Source organism: Ambystoma mexicanum, chromosome 3q (genome assembly GCF_040938575.1).
Source record: "Ambystoma mexicanum isolate Mex_15411 chromosome 3q, UKY_AmexF1_1, whole genome shotgun sequence".
NCBI lineage: Eukaryota > Metazoa > Chordata > Amphibia > Caudata > Ambystomatidae > Ambystoma > Ambystoma mexicanum.
In genome coordinates this window covers 1,017,016,874-1,017,042,613 of record NC_090926.1, presented here as the reverse complement: position 1 = coordinate 1,017,042,613, position 25,740 = coordinate 1,017,016,874, and the positions used below count along the sequence as shown (strand labels likewise).

At 51.4% G+C, this 25,740-nt stretch overlaps 1 protein-coding gene across 3 annotated transcripts in view; it reads left to right on the top strand.

Annotated features, from left to right (window-relative positions):
• The window catches only part of RNF213 (ring finger protein 213), a 3,248,263-nt gene that overhangs the window by 1,476,413 nt on the left and 1,746,110 nt on the right, over positions 1–25,740 (top strand). The window lies entirely within an intron of this gene.

Here is a 25,740-nt window from a genome sequence, read left to right as displayed (position 1 = left end):
TCTTGCATGAACACTATTAAAAAGTTAACTCTGGACAGATTCTGAGAGGCCCCACTATTCTAGTGAACAGGAAAAGACACCATTGTTTTGCCAAACTCTATCAGTGCATGTGACTAAATAGTAACGCCTAACCTCAGGAGAGTGTGGGGGTGGTGAATGGTTTAATGACACACATGGAGGGCACTCTTAATAATGAAAGTTAGACAGTATGCATGAAAATAATTATTAGGCCTTGAAAAAAACACTTTTGCAAAGTAATTAACATTTAAGTAAAATTACTAAATTCACTCTATGCACATATATACAGTGGAATCATTAGAACTGACTCAGAAGCCTGACAGCTAAAATGAAGGATGCATGTCGAAATGAACAGTTGAAATCTTGAAGTTATTTGTGAAGGAATTAATGTTGATGTAATGTTTAAGTTTTAAATGTAACAATTAACCAATAAAACATAAATATATATATATATATATATTATATATTCAACATGGGGTGCTCTTCCACTTAGGACAGATTCCAGTAATAACACTAGCAAAGGTAATACAATAAAGCAAGTAAAGAAAAACAGATAAGTAAAGTAGAACCAGGTAGTAACAGAAAAGTATTCAGAAAACAATTTAAACACTATTGCAGTGCTTTATAATATAAGGTCCTAGCACTTAAAAGTCGATCCCTCAAAATAGGATGGGTGCTGGTTCTCCAAGTGTCACAAGTCCCGCAGTTTAGCCCTTTGTAGAGAGTTAGGAGGCTTTTAAAGTAGCAGATCAACTATTGACCAAGCCAACATGTAGGTGTACATCTTCCAGGAATGCATAAACCAAGAAAGTAGATTTTTCTATTGCTCCTCTCCCAATAATACTAAATTAGGGAAAGTCCAGAGATGTAACCTTTGCAAGAACGTCACTGATCACGACCAGGCATGAGAGATGTAGGGTTAGCACTTTGTGCCCGTTAAGCTTTATGGCAGGAGGATTGGAGAACCATGTATGTAAACTCACTTACCTTACAGCGGTTTCTTCCCTGGGGTTTCTAAATGCGCTGTACCCACTTACTTCGAGTGGTGGTTGCTTTGGAAGTGGTCTTGGGGCTTCTGCTTCAGAGGTCACTTTCGGTGTCGGTTTTAGGTCTGGCTAGTCGGGTGCTGTGCTGTCGAGGCGTTTTCTATGACTGGACAGCTAGGGGGATATTTCTGAGATGTGTGGCTCTGCTTAGATTCACATGCTGTGCATAGTCCGATAGCTAGTGGTAGGTGAAGTGCATTTTATTCTGTTTTTGAACTTTGAAAAGGGACGGTGACTGGGCGCGTTTGTAATTCTATCCCTGTGTAATGTGGATTGTACCAATGATTCTTCACGCTTCAAGGTCTGTCAGATTGTTTTTTTCCACTATAGTGGTTGGTCGCCTGATGCAGAGGTTTTAGCTTTGCTACTACATATATATTGCAGTTTAGTTATATTGATATTTAATATTGTTATCTTTTTGACAGCTGTCTCCGAATGATTCTTCAACATCTGGCGACTACCGTCTGAAGCTTTGGTAGACATTGCCTTCTCGACGGCCTTCACCAGTCTTCGACCTTTTGCAGTAGGAAGAGCAGGGGGCTCTTCTGCATTTACATTCTTCTTATCGAATGCCTCTTTTCACATTCCTTTCTTCTTGTGCTTGTCTGGCTGCCGTTACATTTACACAAAATTATGGAAAGGACACCTTTTCAATTCTGTCCTTTCTGCAATAAAAAAATGTCACTGGACACAGCATGTAATACTTACGGTCCATGCGATCACGTCGAACAGCGTTGCTGTTAGGCAAGATTGTATGCAGTACACTGTGGGAGACTGCACCAACCTTGTCCTCTTGGCAATAGTTAACCCAAACTCTGGTATAAGCATGTACTACACAAGTTGGTAGAGTAACTTAGCAGCGAGGCTTATCTCAAGAAGGGTCAGTGTAAGCAGTAGTGTTATCACACAGAGATTCACAGTGACAAGTATCCAAATAAACACTCTCAGGTTTCTTGAATAAACAATGATTTATTAATTTAACACTCAGTTGAATAAGCCTTCTTTAGAAGGGAGCAAATATGTGTAACTCAATAATATACTTCAAAACTACGCACACTCATTTTCAATAAATCGGTAGATACCCATTTGGGATAGTACACACACTTCCTACAGCCTGAGGTGACTTAAATAACTAGGACTATGTGGACATTGATATATCACTAGTACGTTTAGAGCAATACTGAGATTAGTGTTAAATTGAAAAGAGGGGGAAAGAAAACAATGGTTAACAAATATTCTTAAGCAGGTAAGTCCTTTTTGGGCTCTCCAATGCAAAGTAAATTAACCCTTTCCTGGGGAATAGTTAAAGCACAAAGTCAGAGGTAAAAAGAGTCTTTCAGGAAGCCAGGAGCAAAAGTCTAGGTGAGCTGAAGCACTTCTTGCAGGTAGGTAAAGTCTTGCGCAATGTTTTAGAAGTCTTTGCTGAAAATGAAATCGCTGTAGGGCTACAAGCTGGGAGGCTTGTGAGGGGCAAAGCTGCAAGCAGCTCTGCAAGAGCAACCAAGACAAGTTTCAACTCAGAGCTAGCAAGGCTACACAACAAGAGGTAAGTCTCTTAAATTTTACAGTACCTTTGGTTTGATGAAAACTAGTTGGACATCTGGGGACTCCTGCACTACGAATGGAAGGTTGGCGGCAGCAATGGGCAAACTTCAGATCAGCGGCACTTCGCAGTGTCAGCTCCTCTTGGCTTTTGCAAACAGCACCACCGTGGTTCTCTGATACCTTTATGGGCTTTCCTTGCATCTGGAATCCAGCACTCTGGTGAGGTGGCTCATTCTTGGTTAGTTCTGCTTCATGGGAGTGTGGAGGATCTTCCTGTAGCTCGGGACTGACTTGCACCCGATCTGGTGTTCCTCTCCCTGGCAATCTGTTCCTGCAGGAACAATGAAAGTACAGCCAGCTCCGAGAGGATGTCCAGATGAGTTCTCTTTGGGGTTGATTGGTCCCACGAACCCAAGGGGAGAAGTCGTCCATTGCAGGGCTTCTCTAGTCGAGGCGAATTAGGAGCTTCAGCAATGCAGCAGGGTTTCACCAGGCAAACCAACGGTCCAGGAGTTGCAGCAAGCGTCTCTTCCAAGTTCGTCTTCGTCCAGTGGTCGATTCTGCCTTCCAAGCCAAAAGCCTCACCTTTTTATGCTGTTTTCTCCCATTCCTTTGCAGCTTAGCTGTCACTGACACAGCAGGGTGCTGTCCTCCAAGGACAGCCAGCCGGCCAATCACCTTTGGGTGCATTCCTGTAACCAAGGGGATTAAGCACAGTGAGTTTTGGGCACCTCCCTCACTTCCTGCCCTGTCAGACACGCTGGAGCCAGAGGCGGGCTTCACCAGTGAATTCCACCAAAGACAAAATGAACAAAGGGACCAAACCTGGTTTGGTGCGCAGAGTAAATCTCAGGAAGGACCTTTCTAATAAGAAATGGCGAAAAAAGAAGACCGGGGTCATTTTGACAAAATGGGCACCCATGCGTGTCTTACTGCAGCTGCAATTACTGCACGTGGTAGAAACACACAATGGTAGGAAAAGGTAAACCACTGCCACCAGCCATTAATTGTTGAAAGGGTAACATAATAATGTTACATGAGAAACTAGACAAGGGGACACTAAGTAACCCCTCCAGTACCCTTTTGTAATATAGTGTGTGCTGAGTCTAGACAGTTACAAAATGTGAGTAAAGTCAATTTCACTTCACTGCTCTTGGAAACAGTAGTTTGGGAAATCTAAGACTTCCCTGTGCCACTGCACTTAAATTTGCTGTGTGACAAAATGCAAAAATGATTCCTATGGAGTTTGTCAGACTACAATTCAACAGAAACACAGTCTAAATCACAGAAAAATACATGAGAAAGTGTGAAAAAGTCCATCTCTCTCCAGGTTAGAGATAACAAGTCCTAAATTCCAGCAAAAAGAGCTGGAGGTCTCAAAGGTACAGGGGAATTAACACATTTCTGAGAATTCTCCCTAACAGCTTCTACATCCGACTAACTGGGATCCGTTTTTCAGCATCTTTCGTCGCCCCTCAAGAGCAGGATCGTCTAGTGTTTCTTTTCGAAACTTCTGGAAGGCCATCAGGCCTACACCATGGCGGAATAGAGGAAGGACGGCTCTTCCCTTTTCAAACTCTGCTCCGTCAGTGGCCTGTGGAACGTCTTAGTGGAGGAAGAGCATTCCCAATGTCTTTATTGTCTTCACCCATCACACAAGAAAGAAGATTGCGAGATCTGTAGTGGCTTTACCAAGCGCACTAAAAGATTGACACAGCAGATTAGTGGCGTGACTCAACGCCAGGGTCCCTGCTGCGTGTGGTTCACAGGGGCACGCCTCTTCCGGATCCAGCCAGCCAGAGCAGGCCTCTTAAGTCCTTTGAGGGCTCTCCATCTGTGGGGGCCCATGATATGGCTAGGCACTGCGAGTCCAGTGCCCTCGTGTCCCCCACGCAAGCGGGTCCCATGACGATAAGGGTGCACTCCTCATCTCCAGCGGCTTCAGTCTGCAGCCACCGCTCCAGCTCTTCGTCGAAGAGAAAGTCGGCTACCCTGCGGAAACTGTGTGAGAAACCGGAGAAGGTCAAGCAGGACAAGTTGTCTGAACTGCCTGTGTAGGCCCAGGTGATGCAGGCAAAAACGTCCTCGTCGATCGAACTGGTGGCGGCGGCCCTTTCCAAGGCGAAAGTTGAGGACCCGGTCCAGGGTACACCGACGGCTGTCAGGGTGACTCTTCCTCCCAGGCGGAAGGCTTTGACCAAGCCAGTGGAAGACCCCTGAAAAGAGGATGCCAGCCCTTATTCCGAAACTGACCCCCTCAGAACTCGAAAAAGAGGGGGGCGGGTGGAAGAACTCCAGGGCAAGGATATTTCATCTTCCGACGGAGAGGACGTGGGTTCCGTCCACACCTTCCAGGAACATATGGGAGACAACAACGACGTTGAGGAGGTAGTGGCCGCTGGAGGTGACGACGTTGGTGGGGATGACGACATAGGCGCTGGGCCCAGCGTCCCTTCTCCCCAGGTACCTCCTAGAGATCTGTTGCATGACATTCTTTTGACCCTCCACACTCTGGTGTCTGAGATACAGAAGAGAATTCCTCCACCGACGGCGCTGCCGGCAATGACCCCGTTGACACCGGGGCCACCACCGTTGAAGAGGTAGAGGCATCCCACCCCACCTCTCCAGCTGCCAGTGCCCCCCCCCCCCGCCCTAGGGACACGGGGACGGACACTGCAACGACTGACACCGACGACGACGGAATCTCTCAGCCGCCAAAAACTTCTCCCACCCCCCCTGCCCTGACAAAGTGGCTTCTTTTCACTCCATGATCGCCCGTGCCTCAGAGCTTTTCCAACTCCAACCGGAGGATTAGAAGGATGGTTTCCTTCATCAACGCCGGCAGGCGAAAAGGAAGACCCACTTAGCTTTGCACCTCCTGGACGACGTCTGGGATGAGGTTTTGGCTCAGCTGAAGAGAACCCTGCATCAGCCCTGGCGAAAAGAGACCAGCTGGAGAAGAAATACCGGCTTCCGGAGTCGGCACTCGAGTGTTGATTACAGCCATCGCTGTACTCTGTGGTTTTGGTGGTGGCGCAAAGTCATTCAATCCGTCATCCTCCGCCTCCCTTCCTCCGGACAGTGAGGGGAAGAAGTTGGACGCCATAGGGAGGAGTGCTATCTATTTGGTGACCAGGTGAAGGCGACAAACCCCTTAGCTATTCTGGCCAGGTACGATTGGGAGTTATGGTACAAGATGGCCCTGAGGACAAGCGTGTCGAGGCGATGGAGATTCTCCTGGAAGGCGAGGTAGCGTCAGACCACACTATTACTGTGGCCCAGGACATAGAGGACACAGGGTTTCGTCAAATGGGGAACAGAGTGTGCCTCCGTCTTGGTGGATGGTTAAAGGCCCCCAACTTTAGGCAAGAGGTTCAGACTCGGGTCCTGGACATGCCGTTCGGAGACCATCTTTTTGGGAAGGACGTCGATGAGTCTCTTCAGGCGATCAAGACTGACACAGAGACGGTCCATGCCCTAGGCACTCTGCAACAACACCTTCGTTCATCAGGAGGGAAGTCGGGCAGATCCTCGAAGGGCTTTGGTGGGGGTTCGTCCTCTTACCACCAGCCTTCATGCTCCACATCCCAGGAAGCTTACAGGGGATGCTCCAAAACCTTCGGAGGTGGCTGCCATCGTAGTCCAGGGTCCCAGGGCCGCCAAGCAGGTTTGACCAGCACCCCGGTGGGAGGCTGGCTGGCGAACTTGGTTAGCGTGTGGGAAAACATCTCCACAGATCGATAGGTGCTGGACGCTCTTGCCCACGGACACACTTGGAGTTTCAGCGAAAGTGTCAGCGAATACCACCCTTGGCCTGGCAGGAATAACACGTCCCTCAGCTGCGACTGGAGGTTCGGGCCATGTTAAGGAAAGGGGCGATAGAGTTGGTTCCAAAGCTACTCCCGGGCTCCAGAGTTTACTCCAGATACTTCTTGATAAGAAAGACGACCGGGGGCGGAATGCCCATTCTTGATCTACGACGACTCGACAAGTACATCAAGTCCCAAAAATTCAAGATGGTCACGTTGCAGCATGTGCTCGGCCAGCTGGAGGAGGGAGACTTCCGGTCGTTGTTGGACCTTGAGGACGCTTACTACCATGTCCCCATTCACGTAAAACATCGCAAGTTGCTGCTCTTCGTCATACAAGGGAAGCACTACCAGTTCAAGGCTTTCCCCTTCGGACTGAAGTCGGCGCCCAGAGTCTTTACGAAGTGCCTTGCCCCAGCGGCAGCCCATCTGCGGCTACATGGGATACATGTGCACCCATACCTCGACGACTGGCTCATCCGGACCAAGTCATGGGAGATTGCCATCGGTCACACAGAGAGGACCGTCTGGCTGCTCACGGATCTGGGGTTCTTTCCAAAGTCCTGCTTGATTCATTTGCAAGACGTGCTGTTCCTGGGGTCCAGGCTTGACAGTCTCTTGCCTGGTGGCTCCGTCAGCGGACAGGATAAGCATCCATTCTGGGCAAAGTGCGACAGCTGTTGGCACTGAAAATCGCCACAGTGAGGACCATCAAGTCACTGCTCGGCATTTCGTGTATCTACCTGATCAGCCTCCGCAGGTTGTGGATGCGACCCCCTCCCCCCCCCCCCCTCAGGAGATCCTGGACGCCCGCTGGATCCAGTTGTCCGGAATCTTCGCCGACAAGATTGTCCTAGACAAGGAGTTCCGTCGGGGAATAAGGTGGTGGGGCCTGTGCTCCAAAATCGCCGGAGGTACAGACTTCCAGAGCCCCCTTACTAGGAGACTGTCACCACAGATGCTTCCCTGGATGGCTGGGGTGCATACACAGACGTCTCCACGCCACAGGCCTGTGGCTACCGTAGGATAAGGATCTCCATTGAAATGTCCTGGAGCTGCGATCAGTGTTCTGGGCTCTCAAGTCATTGCTTCCGTCCGTCAAGCCCAAGGTGGTGAAGGTCTATACAGACAATACCACGACATTGTTCTACATCAGGAAGCAAGTCGGCCCTATTACCTGGCGCCTCTCAAGGGAGGCCCAGGACTTGTGGCAGGGCATGTTCCTCATTCCTTTTCACATGGTGGGAGTAAATAACACCATTGCTAACTCTTTAAGCAGGGAGCTTGCCAGGATCAAATGGATGGTCTCTTCTTCAAGTAGGACAGACCCCAGGTCGACCTGTGTGCGACGGCGACAAACTTCAAACACCAGAGATTCGCCAGCAGGTTTCACCAGCTGAGGAGCATGGGGGACGCATTCTCCTTCACGTGGAAAGGCCTGTTCCTGTACGCATTCCCTCTGTTGCCCCTCCTGCTGTGAGTCATCAATCGACTCAAACAGTACCGGTGCAGGATGATTCTCGTCGCTCCGGCGTGGCCGAAGCAGATTTGGTACCCGGACCGTCTCAGCCTGTCAACGTCACCACCAGTCAAGCAGCCAGTGGTCACGGATCTGCTCACCAGAGAAGGAGGCGCCATCCTTCATCGCAACCAAGATCGCTGAGCCAGAAGGCTTGGCTCCTGCAGCCTTAGAGTTTGGTGTATACGAGCTTCTGGCAGACTGCTGGGAAGTCCTTGCCAGGACCAGATCGTCGCGACTCTTAAGTGCTACAGGAAAAAGTGGAAGCATTTTGTTACGTGGTGTTGGACACAGAAGATCAACCCTCTGAGGGTCATAGCCCTGCAGGTTCTTCCATACCCGAGGACCACGAAATTTCGCGAGGATGTTCAGTCGAAGGTGTTGGACATGCCCTTCGACTGGGATAATGTGATGCTGGAAAAGCATTGGAGGGACAGGGCCTCTGTATCCTTGTCCTTTATTGCTCTATCATGTATGTTCTCCAGCATTGGATCTTTCATGGATTCACATGCTTAGAATATTCCCCGTCGTCAGGCTGGGAATCCCCGGTACATTATATAGACCCTTCCCCGTAGGAAAACTTTTTCGACGCTTATGCGTCCTATCCACCTCGTTTTGTATCATGCGTGCCCGCGCCGTCAGGACGCCATGATATAAATACAGGACCCGCCCCCGTGCTCCCTCAGATTTCAACCGTCTTTCAAAGTAGTGGGATCCTCGTGGTTACTGCTAGTAGAAATTAGGTTGTTTTTTCTTTCGCTTCGGCGACGTTAATTTCTGGAGTTATGTCCGGAAAAGCGTTATTTCGCCCTTGTGCGACATGTGGACTCAAAAAAGTCTATGAAGGTGATGCCCACATGGATTGTATCTACTGTCTCCACCCGCACCACACGGCGGATACATGCGAGATATGCCAGGGTTTCTCCCAAAAAACCCTTAAAGACATGAAAAGAAGGTTGGTCGACTGGCTTAACGATGGAGCGGGTGCCTATCCGGCATCAGAAGTTGGCTCAACGGCCTCCAGGAGCAAGTCGGAACCTCCCTCGAAGAAGGTACGGCCGGTCGAAAACCCCCCTGAGGACAAGCATACGGGGAAGCATGCTGGGTCTTCCTCATCACACAAAAAGTCCTCCTACTCCTCATCATCTAAGACGGAGAGGCAAGCGACGTCAAAATCCCCCTCAGGGGACCGTCCTAGGTCTTCCGTGAGTCGAGACTCTTCAGCCGGGAAGTCGGCATCGAAATCGACTACGAAGTCTAAAGGCTCGGCGCCGGCTATTTGCTCGTCGATCCCGGTGTCGTTGACGATGCCTATTACTGTTCAGACAGCAGCGGTGGGGATTCCTTCGTCGACGGTGACTCAGTCTATGGCTTGGCAGCCAGAGGTCTATGACCCGGCCCCCCCTGAAGTCTTACTGCAGCCAGACACGGCCTTGTCGGCGTTGTCGGCGGAAGGAGAATGTGGCATGGTTTTACAGCCGTCGGATTTGGGCTTACGGCCGTCCACTTCGACGACGACGAGTGCGAGTGGGGGTGTGGTCCCTCTATCCTCGACGTTGCTGACCCCCCAGACGGTCTTGTCTCTGGATGTGCTTAATACCCTGCAGAAGCTCCTGCAGCGTCTGGATACGCAGATCCCTCAACCTGGGACGTCATCGTCGCTATTTTCGGTACCTTCCGTCGACGAACAAGCTCAAGCAGCTCGCTCGACGTCCAAAAGCCCATCGGCCTCCCAGGTGGTGAAGGATCGTCCTCGAGCGCAGGAGGAGGGTGAGCTATCGGAGTCCGATTCTATCCAGGGTGACTCAGGGTCGGACATTTCCCTGTCACCGTCGAGAGACCCAACATGGAATTCAGATGTAGAGGTAGAGTCTACGAGGAGCCAGCACACAACCATCTCCTCCGGATGATGTGGGAGCCTTCCACGCAATGATGGGAAAAGCGTGTTCCGAGTTCGGCTTGATTCCTGAGGAGCAAAAGAAAGACTGTTTTCTCTTTGATCATATGGGTCAAAGGAGGAAATCGGTATTTGCCATCCCAATTCTGGACCACGTGTGGCAAGAAGGCCTCAAGACGATGCGCCATCCGTTCTCGGAGCCGGCTATAAAGGGGCGTATTGAGAAAAAGTTTAAAGCTCCGGAGTCCACTCCAAAATGTCTAACATCACAACCTCTGTCAGACTCTGTGGTGTCGGCGGCAGCGGCTAGGAAGGCCAGAGTACAGCAAAAATGTTCAACCCCACCAGAAAGCGAGGCTAGGAGGCAGGACGCCTTCGGAAAAAAGGTGCTCTCAGTCGGCGCGACGACGGTAAGAGCAGCCAATTCCTTAGCGATCGTATCACGATACGATAGGGAAATGTGGCACAAACTAGCCCCTATCCTAGAACATCTGCCAGAAGAACACCGAAAAGCAGCCATGTTACTTGTACGAGATGGCGAAGAGGCTTCGAACCACGCAATTAATATTGCAGTTGACCTAGCAGAGTCTGGTTTTAAAAAGATCAATCATGGCGTAGTACTTCGTCGACAAGCGTGGCTCAAATGTACTACTTTCCGTCCTGAAGTCCAATACAAAGTCCTTAACATGCCATGTGAAGGAGAACATCTGTTTGGAGAAAAGGTAGATGAAGCCTTGAAGGGGATGAAGGAAGACACGGATACTGCTAGGTCTCTCGGCGCCCTCCAGACAGGTCGAAATTTTCGCTCTTTTCGCCCCTTCAGGGGTGCTTCTGGAAACTCCCGCTTTGGAGCCTCTAGGGACCGTGGATTTCACAGGCCCTCGTACTCTTCACAAGGGTTCAGACGTGCATCCCAGTCGGCACGGAGAGGCAGAGATTATCAAGCCTCCAGACGACGCGGCTCGAGTTCCTCGTCGACGAAGGACAAGCAAACCAGCAACCAATGACGGCCTTCGGAACGCCCTGGGGGGCCGAGTCTCTCATCATATCGACCAATGGAAATGCATCACCACAGATCGATGGGTTCTGGACACGATTCGCATGGGTCATGCGCTACAATTCAAAGACAAGCCTCCACGTCTTCCGCCAGTGTTTTCGGCCCAGCCCCACCTTCGAATCCTACGACAAGAGGTGGCGCTTCTGCTGCAAAAAGGAGCGGTAGAAAAGGTTCATGTGGCACAGGAAGGAAAAGGAGTCTATTCCCGGTTCTTCGTTATCAAGAAGCCAAATGGAAAATGGAGGCCCATTCTCGACCTGAGGGTACTCAACAAATGGCTAAAGAGCCTAAAATTCAAAATGCTAAAGCTCCAGGAGGTTATCAGGTCGGTGCAACCCAAGGATTATCTGTCGTCGCTGGACCTTCAAGACGCCTATTTTCACATCCCAATACGTCCACGACACAGGAGATATTTAAGGTTCGTCGTCGGGCGAAAGCATTTCCAGTTCAAGGTCCTCCCGTTCGGTCTCAAGTCCTCCCCCAGGACGTTCACCAAGTGTTTGGCCCCTATAGCGGCCCATTTAAGAAAGGACCGTCACCATGTCTATCCCTATCTAGACGACTGGCTGGTCAGAGGTTCGTCCATGGAACAAACACGAAACAGTCTGGGGGCCACGTTGTCCCTCTTACTGAAACTGGGCTTCGCGATAAACTTCAGCAAATCCTCCATACAGCCTTCGAGGACCTTGGTCTTTCTAGGAGCGGAGTTTCATACGCACACAAGCCTCGTAAGACCATCCAGCGAGAGAATACAGAAATTACAAAGCAAGGCGTCGGAATGGCAATGCGGTACCAGGGTGTCGGTGCGCAAATACATGTCCCTGCTAGGGACCATGTCATCCTGCATTCCGTTGATAAACAACTGCCGTCTGTTTATGAGGCCTTGCCAGGAATTTCTAGCGGACCGTTGGGCGCAGAGCCAAGGTCGCTGGTCCGACAGACTAGTCGTCGACGAGCAACTAGTACAAACACTCTGTTGGTGGAGAGTTTCTTCTCATCTAATGAAAGGAATGCCTCTGGTGGAACCGGAGTTCCAGAAGACGGTGGTGACGGATGCATCGTTGAGCGGATGGGGAGCTCATCTGGATACGTTACAGGTACAAGGCCGGTGGTCGTTACAAGAGTCCTCCCTGCATATCAACCTGCTGGAACTGAGAGCAGTGCGATGGGCTCTAAAATCCTTCCTTCCTCAATTGAGGGACTCGGTGGTACGTGTCATGACGGACAACACAACTACAATGTTTTACTTGAGGAAACAAGGAGGGACACGCTCCAGGTCCCTGTCGACTGAGGCACAAAAAATCTGGCATTGGGCCCTGCAACACAACATGCAAATCTTGGCGTTCCACCTGCCAGGCGTGAGAAATGTGGAGGCTGATGCCCTCAGCAGAGAAATGCACGAAGTTCACGAATGGGTGCTGAACGACCAGCAACTACAACAGGTATTCAAGAAGTGGGGACATCCTTCCATCGATTTGTTCGCGACGAGGGACAACAGGAAATGCCCGCAGTATGCAAGCAGATGGCCCCAGCAGGGCTCACTGGGGGATGCGTTCTCCTTGGACGAACAAATTCCTGTATGCATTTCCTCCATTTCCCCTTATCCGGAGGACGTTGCAATGGATCCTCAAGTACCCATGTCGGGTGATTCTGGTGGCCCCGTACTGGGCCAGACAGGTGTGGTTCTCAGACCTGCTGCACCTAGCGGCGGCGGAACCGATGAGGTTCCAGAAGACCCCCAACCTTCTGTCTCGACAGGAGGGTGTTGTTTGGCATCATGACCCGGACAGCCTCAAGTTGACGGCCTGGCTCCTGACTTCGCCGAATTTGGTCAGCTAACGATTCCGGAGGAATGTCGGCGTATTCTGCAAGCGGCAAGAGCACCTTCCACAAACACTTCATACGCGTACAAATGGAGGAGTTTCTGTCAGTGGTGTGCGGATCAACCAGGTTTGGTTCCGCAGTCGATTAAGCCGGAACAGCTCCTTCCATACTTGCTGTTCTTAGCTCAAAAGGGCCTATCGCTATCGTCGATAAAAGTACACCTGGCCGCCATTTCCAGGTTTACACGTCAACGACATTCCGCACCATTATTCAGCGACCGCCTGATTAAGCACTTCCTTAAAGGCCTGTTTCGGAGTTTCCCTCCAGAGAAGAAATTTCCTCCGGCGTGGAGCCTCAATCTGGTGTTAGCGTCTCTTATGAAACCTCCTTTTGAACCAATGTCATCATCGTCTCTAAAGTTTTTGTCGTGGAAATTGGCCTTCCCGGTGGCCATCACTTCAGCCCGACGTATTTCAGAGATCCAGGCTCTAATGGTAGACCCACCATACTTACGTTTTTTCAAGAACAAGGTGGTCCTAGCCACTAACCCCCACAGTTCATGCCGAAAGCTCCTTCAGTGTTCCATAAACACTCCTCTATTGTCTTACCTACGTTTTTTCCAGAGCCATGCTCAGGAGCGGAGCGCACGTTACACACATTGGACGTAAAAAGGGCTCTCAAGTTTTATCTTCATCGCACGCAACCTTTCAGAGAAACGAGGCAGTTGTTCGTGGCCTATGGTTTGGGTGCTAAAGGCAAAGCCATTTCAAAGCAAGGACTGTCAAGATGGGTGTCATCTACCATTTCGTACTGCCATTCCAAGGCAGGGAAGCCTCTTCTACGACGGCCAAGAGCTCATTCAACTAGAGCGGCGGCATCGTCGACGGCGCTGTGGTCTGGAGTCCCTCTGGGGGACATCTGCATGGCGGCTACCTGGGCGGCTACACACACTTTTACCCGCCATTACTGCCTGTCGCAACAACATGCCGAAGATACCCGGATGGGACAGGCGGTGCTTCGACACCTATTCCAATAAGGTAAGCCCCGGCTGAGGGGTTAGATCCTGTTGCAACTATGATTGAATATTGTTCATTCTCTGTGTTAATGATTACTGATGTATACACGACCATAGGGAACGGGCATTGTGAGAAAGTATGTGGGTTTGCATGCACGCCTCCTCTTTTCGGGATGGTACTGCTATGTAATCTATTCTAAGCATGTGAATCCATGAAAGATCCAATGCTGGAGAAGGGAATAGTTTCTTACCTGTAACTCCATTTCTCCAGCATTGGTATCTTTCATGGATTCACATGCGCCCGTCTGCCTCCCCTGGACATGCAAACCGGTTCCCCCACTACTTTGGGGGCCGAAATCTGAGGGAGCGCGGGGGCGGGTCCTGTATTTATATCATGGCGTCCTGACGGCGCGGGCACGCATGATACAAAACGAGGTGGATAGGACGCATAAGCGTCGAAAAAGTTTTCCTACGGGGAAGGGTCTATATAATGTACCGGGGATTCCCAGCCTGACGACGGGGAATATTCTACGCATGTGAATCCATGAAAGATCCAATGCTGGAGAAATGGAGTTACAGGTAAGAAACTATTCCCTTCTGTCTTGTCGTCCGCGCAGGAGTTCATGTGGGATTCCTAACGGTGCAGTTCTTCCTCTATTTGGTTTGGTAAACAGACCCTTGGGATACCCTTATGGCACCCATGGGTGGGAGTACAACCCTGTACTCCTAGTGTGTTTTTGGGCACCTGTGTATCTTGGGCGTAATTTTAGGGGGGACGGGTGTTTGTTCCCCCCCCCCAACTTTCATGGCACACCATTTTGTCCCCATTCATTTGGCTGGGACACCTTTTCTTCAGCTGTCATGTCTATTCCACTGGTGTGTAGCCCACAGAGCAGGGTATGGGCTGGTGGCAGCTCCATGCTGAATTTTATTTGTTCATTATATTTTTTTAAAATGCATTTGGATTTCATCTTAAACCTTACATTTATGATTCAACTCAATTAGCATTGTCCTTATCTTAAGATCTTTAACTTTGATATTCCTGGTTACTGACACAGTTTTCGGAGATAATAGTTTCCCAGAAATGGATGATGGTAGCAACCATCTTTCGGTTTATCATTAGGATTTGGCTCCATCGATCTTCGGTTTCCATTTCAACGGGAGCACTTTGGTATTTGCCACTGTATATCAGTCGTTTCTGATCAAATGCCTCACATTCCATTATTACATGGTATAAAGTTTGTTTTCCCCAAAGTTAGACAGAATCTACAATCACTGTTCGCAATTTTGTTTCGGGTCCATTTCCCCAAGACTTCTCTTGTGGGAAGTAGATTCAGCCTCAGTCTTAGGAACTTGTCACGGATTCTTCGATCTGGATATAGGTTGAGATAGTGGGGTATTTGGTTAAGCGCTCTTGATTCACCGTTGCACTTTAGATTCAGTTTATATCAGTCTTTCTGCTCTTGAGTGGCAATCCAATCTAGCCATGCCAGCTTTTTTTTTGCGTTTTGGGGCATTCGCCTCAATGTCCTCAATGAAATTTCCTTTTTGTTGCATATACTCATGGCTACTTCGTTCCATTTTATTAGTACAGTGTCATTAAGCTGTAACTGTGAAGTTCTCAAAATTTCCAGGGCCGGGACCTTTTCTTCACTATTCAGCTTTCTGAATATATCCAATGTTTTCCATTCTACTATTGATGCGAGCGATTGGAGGCCCAGCTCATAGCGTATACGGGACATCGGAATAGCTTGTGGCAGGCCAAGTATTTTCCGCCAGTAAATCGCCTCCAACTTTGTCCATATAGTTCGATCCAGGTTGATTATCGATTCCGCTCCATATGCAAGAATAGCTGTCACCTTTTGTTTGTAAAAGGTTAGCGCTGGCTTAAGAGAGAATTTCCCAAATTTCCTATGGATAATCAGACTCTGTCATGCTAGGGCTTTCGTTTTGGACTTCAAATGCTGAATTTGACTGGTGCTCTGCGTATCCTCCATTTTGGGATACCCAGGCCCTGCCATTGGAATCAGTCTATTCCTGATAGGAAACAAGATGGCCCCTTGGCCTCTTGCTTTCTATTGCCTGTTACCTTACGTTTCCCAAAGTCCCGGGAAGCCCTGACTATGTCCCTTCCCCCTGACTGGCTGTTGGGTGGAAGTTCCATATATGATGTTGGGGGGAGAGGGGGGGGTTAGGGGGGAGGGGGGAGTCCAGGCCAGACTGCCTGGAGCCTTCCCAATGACTGTATGTTGTGGGTACGCCTGTTGGGTGGGACCTGGGTGAATGGATTGTGGGACGAATACGCATTCCATGTTGTGGGTGTCGAGGTGGTTGACACAATGACTGAGACAGCCCTGCCCGAAACTGTTATGAATGCAGTGTGTAGTATTGAATGGCGCGAAACTTGTCCGAATCCACATTCTGTGTTGAATGTCTGGATGGAGAAGAATGCCCTGAGTGCAAGGTGAACCTGATTGGCTGGCTGACTGCCTGCCTGACTGCCCTTCTGAATGATTGGTTGCCTGAGTGTGACCCAGCAGAGTGAATGGGAGATCAACAGTATATCTGGGGGCCTCTCACTGATGGAAATCGTTCAGAAGCTGAAGTAGAAACTGATGCTCAACTTTGAAGCCTACTGGAAGAACCGCTGCTGCTGTTCTTCGCTAATCTGAAAGCTGCTGTCTCTTCAAGGAACTGATCCAAGAGAGGACCTGGCTAGTGTTAGGCAGAATCCTGTGCAGTTCCCTTGGGGACCACTGCAAGAAGATTAAGACTACATGAGTAAGCAGTAAACCCAATTGGTAGCAGTCTGTACCACCCAGATTTACCTGGTAGCTGTGGCTGAGCAGTCAGACTTCTCTCAAGAAGAGTAGGGCAGTATACAGAGTATACACAATAGGGCCAAAAACACAGTGGAGCAAACACTGACCAGAGCTTGGTATCAAAAGTATATAATTATGTATTTATAACACACTTTAGGAAATACACTAAGCACTATAGATCAAAGCAAGTTCAAACACAATCAGAAAAAGTATACACACCTCCCTTAATAATTATTAGCACAGTCTAGGTCAAAACACTACTATTTGTAAAAACGGATGCGAGCACTTAACTTAGATGGAACTCCAATAATTAAGTTAGAGGGAGAGAAAAAGACAGCTCATAAAAATAAAACAGTTCCCAACTCTTTTCTAAGACCACAGCAAGCTAGTGAAGGCAGAGTCTACTGTAGAGCCAAAGTTCATAGGCCAAGGCCACTTTACATGGACTCAATGCACTCAACTGGTGCCACAACCCAAGCCGAGCCCTTTGTTCCACTTTTTGGCGGGCTTCTCCACAGAAGCATCCAAAAGTGGTGCCACTCTGTCTGGGTCTACAGGATGTGTGGGAGGGGGGTTTTGGCACCTTGGACTGAGTTGCCTCGCCAACTCAAGTCACGCTCTTGTGTGATTGGCCCAGTGGTGAGCCGCCCGGCTCACCACTTAGCATGTTTGAGTGACAGCTAGGACTGATGAATGGGGGTTTTCTGCATAAAAGCAGGGCTTTGGGGAATGGAACTTCAGAAGTCGCCACAGGACCAAAGAATCCGAAGAGGGAGAAGCTGAGCCGACCTGCAACGACGACACCACCGGTGGAGCCCTGCTGAACCGTCTCACCACTTCCCAACGACAGAAAAGATCATCATCCCGGAGAGTCTTCTTCCTCTTAGCTGGTGGGGATAACCAATTCGCCCTCTTTTTCGCCTTCCTGGATCGTCTCGTGGTCGAATCGCCTGTGCCAAGCACCCCGGCGACCGGATAGCCACGCTTCACCACTACCGCAAATAAAAGGGTAGTACCTTTTTAACCGGGAAACTCTGCGGCTGGTTTCTTCCCTGGCAGTGCAACGACATCCAGCTTTCCTCCACGTCGAGATCTCCTCTTCCCCTGGATGAAGCACCGACTTGCACCCGCTGCCAGGAACAACTGCCCCCGCTGGAGCTTTCTCACCATTTCAGGTACTGGGTCCCGCCTGGTCTCCCTTGCAACAGACTGTTCAAGGTGTCCCGTAAATCCTTGACTTTCTATCCTGGGCTGACCTGGGACCTACTAACTAACTTTTCCTGACTTGAGCCAACCCTTTTTGAACTCTCTGCAACGACTCTTTAAAAGTACTATTCAACTGTGTGATCTTGGACACATTCCTCCTTGCGCTCTTTGAAAGTGGGCCTGGCCTATGACTTTCTTGCTCCTCAGTAGATTCTGCCTTTTCTGACTTGCTCTGGTGCTCCTAAAGTGTTGGTATTGTGTATGTTCCTAATTCTGCCTTTTTCCCTCCCTTCTTAATTAACTTATTGGAGTGCCATTTTATGTTAAGTGCTCACCTCTGTCTGAAAATAAGTGGTCTTTTAACTAAGACTTGTTCAATAAGTGATCAGGGATGTACATATATTAATAGTGACTGTGTTTGAACTTGCTTGCCATATTAGTGTTAGTGTATTTTACAAAGTGGGTTTTTAAATAAATAATTATATACTTTTATACCCAAGCTCTGGTCAGTGTTTGCTTGTGCTACTGTATTTTGGTACCTATCTTGTATACTCTATATACTGTCTAACTCTTATTGAGCGAAGTCTGGCTGCTCAGCCGCAGCTACCAGGTAAATCTGGGTGGTACAGACTGCTACCAATTGGGTTAACTGCCAACACCTGTAGTCTTAAGCCTTTTGTAGTGATCCCTAAGGGAACTGCACAGGTTTCTGCCTAACAGTCAACGAGCAGCGCAAGAACCGAAGCTGCTGCCCCCACTACAGTTTCCGCCCTTTTTCCCTGTGGGATCTCGACGATCCGTGGCTCCTGCCTTTAAAGGGAGCCGCTCAAGAAGGATCTGTCGATGACCCGACGTCTAACTCTGCTATTCCAGGTACATTGGGGTTGTAGAACTATTTAGAAGGAAATAAGACTCTTGTGAACAATATATGGACTGGGCTTGTACGATATCTTTATTTACAGGTTTCCCAGGAGGGGGAATCCTCACACAGAACTGTGTCTAGGTAACTGGGCCTGTATTCTACCAATTGTTCTAACCAACTGCTTTTCCTCCTATGTCTATTGTTGGTTCTCTTTATTACTTGATTTGTGTGACATTTAAACTAAGTTCACAATTGATGCACTTTAATGAAACCTGATAGTAATTGTGGTACCACGTAGAACTGTGTACATATTTGACATTGTAGATTAAGTGAGCGTAAAGTGAGTTATTGTGATTGTGTTTATAACCTTGAACCTTAAGTATATAAAGAACTGTGTTTTCACTAATACAGTGTGCAGACATTCCTTTGTGGGTGCTTGGGGACTACACTGTACTTAAGAACCAGCCTGCATCAGCTCCTGAGAGCTTAAGCCTTGGTTGCTCGACAACAGCTACCGAAATAGAGAATCTTGGCTGGGGTCCTCTGTGCCTCTCCTCTGCCATGTAGAGAGCAGGAGTACAGGCACCCCCCTCCAATCTTTACAGATAATTTGTTCGGGAAGACCGTGAGCGAGTCTCTTCAGGCAATCAAGGAAGACACTGAGACGGCTCGTGCCTTGGGCACGCTTCAACAGCAACGGTTGTCCTTTCGGAAAAGGTTCTTCCAAAGGATTCGGTGTAGGTGCTTCGTCCCCATATACCACCAGTGGCCGGGCAGGAAAACCACATCCCTCTGCTGACGGTGCGGGCCGTGCTAAAAAAGGGTGCGATGGAGCTTGTCCCACAGAGGCTCCGGGGCTCTGGAGTGTACTCTCGTTACTTCCTCGTCAAAAAGAGGACCAGCGGTTGGAGGCCCATCCTAGACCTCTGTCTTCTGAACAAGTACATCAAGTTTCAGATGTTGACTCTTCAGAATGTGCTAGGACTGCTAGAAGAGGAGGATTTTCTATTGTCGCTGGACTTGGAGGAGGCCTATTTTCGCCAAGTGCCTGGCGCCGGTGGTGGCCCAGCTGCGCTTACGAGCTATCCACGTATACCCTTTCCTGGACGACTGGCTCATCCGGGCAAGCTCAAAGGACATCGCCGTCGAACACACAGCGAGAACCGTCCAACTCCTGACAGATCTCGGGTTCTCTGTGAACTATGCAAAGTCCTGCTTGACTCAATCGCAGGACGCACTGTTTCTGGGATCCCGACTCAACAGTGTCGTGCATGTTGTCTCCGTCGGAGGAAAGGATAGCGGCCATTTTGGGAAAGGTGCAACAGCTGTTGGCCCTAAAGGTCGCCACGTTGAGATCCTTCATGTCCCTGCTCGGCATGATGTTGTCATGCATTTACATCATAAGACTATGCAGGCTGCGGATGCATCCACTACAGGAGTTCCTCGACGGACGTTGGATACAGGTGTCAGGAAGCTTCCAGGGCAAGATCAAGCTCGCCGAGAGCTTTCATCGAGCGATACGATTGTGGTGAGTCGGCTCACATCTGTCCGGAGGCGCTGATTTCCAGACCCCCACAGTACAAGGATGCCTCACTGGAAGGTTGGGGTGCTCACACTGGAAGTCTTCACGCAAGAAGCGTGTGGCTACCAGAGGGAAAGAGGTTGCACATCAACGTTCTTGAGATGCGGGCAGTGTTTTGGGCCCTCCAGTCCTTCCTGCCTTCCTTCAAGGGCAAGGTGGTGCGAGTCTTCACAGACAATACTACCACAATGTTTTCTCCAGCATGGGGTCTGGCATGGATTCACATGCTCATGAATATTCCCCGTCGTCAGGCTGGGAATCCTCGGTAAAGAAAAATCAGTATCAGTTTCGTTTCTGATCTGTCTTTCGTAGTAGTAACCAATCACTGATCTCTGCGTCATACTGACCACAGCCAATGACTGCCATCTCCCTAAGCCCCACCTCTGGCAGCAATCTTCAGATTTTTACTGCACATTCAAGTTGTGGGATGCTCGTGCTATTGCTCTCCAGCCCATCAGGCAAGAAGAAGAAGTCCGAGCGGTCTTCTAAGACCTTTGAGGCCGCCCCGGCGACGGGGATCCAACAGAAGGCCAAGCACTGCGAGTCCGCTGGCACCGGGAGCGCCGAACGGTCGGACTCAACGGGCGCCAGGCAGGGCGCATCCTCCCCGGCGCCATCAACCACGAGCCAACGCTCTGGCTCGGGTAAGAGGAAGGCCGAGCACCCGGCGAAGCTCCTGGAGAGACCCCGGTCGAGCTCGAAGGCCCCATCGGAGGGGGAGCCAGGCGGTGACCCTCCCCCCAAGGAGAAGGCTGTGAGCGCACCTAAGGTGGTGAAAGCCTTAATCCATCCGGCAGAGGCCTCTATCAAGACAGTCGCGGCGGCCCTGGTTCAGCCTGTGGAGGCTACACCAGTGGTGGCGACCTCGGGCCCAGGGTCTCCCTGCCACCGCGGAGGGAGTCCTCCTTCATGCCCATCGACAGGACCCCCGTGAAACCTCTGACGGAGAAGAAAAAGGGGGGCAGGAGGTCGTCGTGGATTCGGCCTCAACCTCTGAGGAGGAGCTGATCGAAGTCTTAAGCCACGGCGTTGGCGTGGAAGAAGACCAGCCCGTCGGGAGGGACCCCGACGTAGGAGACGACAAGAACGTCGAGGGTGCCGACGGGGCTCCTGACCGCCCGTCGGACTCCCCTCAACCAGTGCCGCAAGACAACTCGGCAGCCATTTTGTTGGCTATACAGTCCTTATGCTCGGAGATAAGGACGAGATTGCCGTTACCACCAACGGAGGAACCTCTCCCGACGGGGGACCCGGAGCCAGGCCCTTCTGGGAGCCCTCCTCCTAAGAGAAGAAGGATTCATCCTCCACCTCCTTTTCAACCATCGCGCCCTGCTCAGCCCTCCTCCCTGTCCACGACCCGTGGGGATGATAGGGGGACTGACACGGCCGCGACGCCCACAGACGATGAGGTTTACGACGAGGATCTCCCGTCGTCATCTCCTCCCCGGGCTTCCCCGCCCGACGAGATTGGATCGTTTCATGACTTGATCGCCAGGGCATCCGAGCTTTTCCAGCTCTGCCCGGAAGAGAAGAAGGAAGGTGTCCTTTATCAACGGCGCAAGACCAAGAGGAAGACGGTCCTCGCTGTACCTCTACTGGACGATATCTGGGATGAGGGTCTCGCCCTTCTCAAGAACCCATCCACAACGCCTGCGAAAAGGGATCGGTATGAGAAGAAGTACCGGGCCCTGGACGCCGCCCCTTGTGCCTTCGGGCACAGCCGACCCCGGACTCGGTCGTCTCCGCGGCGGCCAGGAAGAAAGCGGGGGGGGCCTCGGCCTATACGTCAACCTCCCCGCCGGACGGCGAGGGAAAGAAGTTGGACACGATGGGACGCAGAGTCATCTCATCGGCAGCGACGACGATTAAGGCTGCTAACGCCTTGGCTATCGTAGCCCGCTACGACAGGGAGTTGTGGTACAAAATCGCCCCCCTGCTGGATTTCCTACCAGACAAGAGGGAGGAGGCCCTAGAGATCTTGCAGGAAGGAGAAGTGGCGTCGGACCACGCCATTACGATAGCGACGGACATCGCTGACACTGGATTTCGCCAGTTGGGCAACGGCGTGTGCCTTGGACGGCGTGGATGGCTCAAGGCAACTGACTTCCGTCAGGACGTGCAGACCAGAGTCTTGGACATGCCATTCGACGGGAGCAACCTGTTTGGGAAAACAGTGGATGATTCCCTACAAGCCATCAAGACGGACACGGAGACGGCCCGGGCTCTTGGTGCTCTCCAGCAACGACGGCCGCCCTTTCGGAGCGGCGAAGGCAAGCAGGGTGCCTCCAAAGGTTCCGGCGGCGGATTTCCCACCTAACGTCAAGCGGCCCGTTCGTCGTCACAGGAAGCCTACAGGGGACGAGGCAAGTCGGGCGGACCCCGCCGTCGTCGCCAAGGAGGACTGAACCGGCCGTGGGGTCAGGCCCCCACCGAAGCACCCCGGTGGGAGGCCAGCTGGCGAGCTTCGTCAGCGTGTGGGAGTCAATCTCCACAAATCGTTGGGTGCTGGACGCCATGGCCCAGGGTCACGCGCTCAAGTTTCTAAAGAAGTGCCCGCGCGTCCCCCCCATGGCCAGGAAGGAACATCACGTCCCTCAACTTCTCTTGGAGGTAAAGGCGATGCTCAAGAAAGGCGCCATCGAGCTTGTCCCAAAGAGGCTTCGGGGCTCCGGAGTTTACTCAAGATACTTCCTCGTGAAGAAGAAGACGGGAGGATGGCGTCCCATCCTGGACCTACGACGACTGAACAAATTCATCAAGGCACAGAAGTTCCGGATGGTCACCCTCCAGCACGTCCTGGGTCAACTGGAGGAGGGCGATTTCCTGTCATCGTTGGATTTGGAGGATGCCTACTTCCATATCCCCATCCTAAAGGGACACCGAAAGTTTCTGAGATTCGTGGTCCAAGGGCGTCACTACCAGTTCAGAGCCCTTCCCTTCGGATTAAGGTCGGCACCCAGGGTGCTCACCAAGTGCCTCGCACCGGTGGCGACGCGGCTGCGCCTGGAGGGGATCCACGTCTACCCCTACCTGGACGACTGCCTCATCTGAGCAAAGGCAAAGGAGCTCGCCGCGGAGCACACGGCGAGGACCGTCCAACTACTCACGGACCTGGGATTCTCCATAAACTACGCCAAGTCCCACCTGGTGCCCGCTCAAGACGCACTGTTTCTGGGAGCGAAGCTCGACACAGTGGCGCTTCTGGCTTCTCCGTCGGAAGAAAGGACGAGGGCCATCTTGGGCAAGGTGCAGCGGATGCTGTTTGCGGACGCGGCCAGGATGAGGTCCATCAAGTCCCTCCTCGGAATGGTCTTCTTGCATTTATCTCATCCGCCTGTGCAGGCTTCGGATGCGCCCGTTACAGGAGTTCCTGGACGCTCGCTGGATCCAGATGACGGGCAGCTTCGAGGACAGGATCACACTCGACAAGAGCTTCTGACGAGCGATCCGGTGGTGGGGCACCCGCGCGCATCTGACGGCGGGCATGGACTTCCAGACCCCGGACCACCAGAAGACAGTGACCACGGATGCCTCCCTGGAAGGGTGGGGAGCGCCTACCGAAAAATCTGCATGTGAGGGGCCTTTGGCTGCCGACGGAGAAGTCCCTCCATATCAACGTCCTGGAACTCCGTGCAGTGTTTTGGGCCCTCGGGTCCTTTCTTCCGTCCCTCAAGGGCAAGGTGGTGAGGATCTTCACCGACAACACCACCACCATGTTCTACATCAGGAAGCAGGGCGGTACCAGATCCCCAGCCCTGTCCAAGGAGGCTCAGGACCTGTGGCATTGGGCCGTCGCCCAAGGGATGTTTCTGGTGCCGTTTCATCTGGCAGGGATAAAAAACACCATCGCCGACTCGCTCAGCAGGGAGCTGCGCTCGTGCCACGAGTGGGAACTACGACAACGTCTAGTGGACCGCCTCTTCCGATGGTGGGGCACACCCCAGATCGATCTGTTCGCGACGGCGACAAACTCCAAGTGCCGGAGGTTCGCCAGCAGGTTTCCCCAGCCGAGGAGCATGTGCGATGCTTTCTCGTTCCCCTGGGAGGGCCTGTTCCTATATGCGTTCCCTCCATTGCCGCTGCTGATCCGGCTCATCAACCAGCTCAAGAGGTCACGGTGCAGGATGATCCTCGTCGCACCTACGTGGCCGAGGCAGATATGGTTCCCGGACCTTCTGGACTTGTCAGCGTCCCCGCCAATCAAGCTGCCAGTGGACGCGGATCTTCTCTCCAGGGAAGGAGGCGCCATCCTCCACCACGACCCGAAGTCGCTGAACTTGCAGGCCTGGCTCCTGCAGCGTTAGAGTTTGGAGGTTACGACATACCGGCCGACTGCAGAGAGGTTCTTGCAAAGGCCAGGGCGTCCTCAACTCTTAAATGCTACGGGCACAAATGGAAGAGGTTCTCTGTCTGGAGCCACGCACAGACGATTAACCCTCTACGGATTACGGCTCCTCAAGTACTGCCGTACCTGCTGACGCTGGCCAAGGCTGGGCTGGCGCACGCTTCCATCAAGATTCATCTTGCTGCGATCTCCCGATACACCAGAACCACGGGACGGACGTCTTTGTGGTCTCATCGTCTGGTGAAAGAATTCATGAAGGGACTTTTCAGATCGTTCCCGCCGGTGAAGGCCCCGGCCTCGGCGTGGGAGCTCAACGTGGTGCTGACCAAGCTCATGGGACCTCCGTTCGAGCCTCTGCACTCAGCTCCGTTGAAGTTCTTGTGGAAAACAGCGTTTCTTGTGGCCATCACCTCCGCACGACGGGTGGGAGAGATCCAGGCCCTTTCCTGCAAGCCCCCATACTTGACTTTTCACGACACGAGGGTAGTGCTCAGGATGCACCCCTCCTTCGTGCCCAAGGTGCCGTCAGACTTCCACCTCAACGAACCCTGTTTTCTTCCCGTCGCCTTCGTCGCCGGCTGAAAGGACTTTGCACTCGCTGGATGTGGCTAGAGTGCTGAAGTTCTACGTGGACCGTACAAAGAGTTTTCGGAAGACGTCACAACTTTTTGTGAACTTTGGACCTGTCAATCAGGGGAAGGCTCTCTCGAAGGCTTCCGTTTCCAGATGGCTCTCCGGCTGTATCATGTACTGTCATCAGTTGGCAAACCGACCGCTGCCTGGCTGTCCGAGAGCCCATTCAACCAGAGTGATCGCAGCTACCACGGCGTTCCTATCTGGTGTGCCCTTGCTGGACATCTGCAGGGCTGCTACGTGGAGGTCGACGCACACCTTCACGAAATTCTACTGCGTCGATCGGGATTCCAGGGAGGAGTCCGGGGTCGGCCAAGCAGTGCTGCGCATCCTGTTCGCCTAAGGTGAGCCTGGTGAGGAGGTAAGGATTGCTTAAAGTTGAGTTTTGCATGTAATGCTTAATGTTGAGCATTTGCCACCTCCCGTGGTTGTGCATGTGTGTACTGCTATGTATTTTTTTATTCATGAGCATGTGAATCCATGCCAGACCCCATGCTGGAGAAGGAACAAGTTACTTACCTGTAACTGTTGTTCTCCAGCATGGGTCTGGCATGGATTCA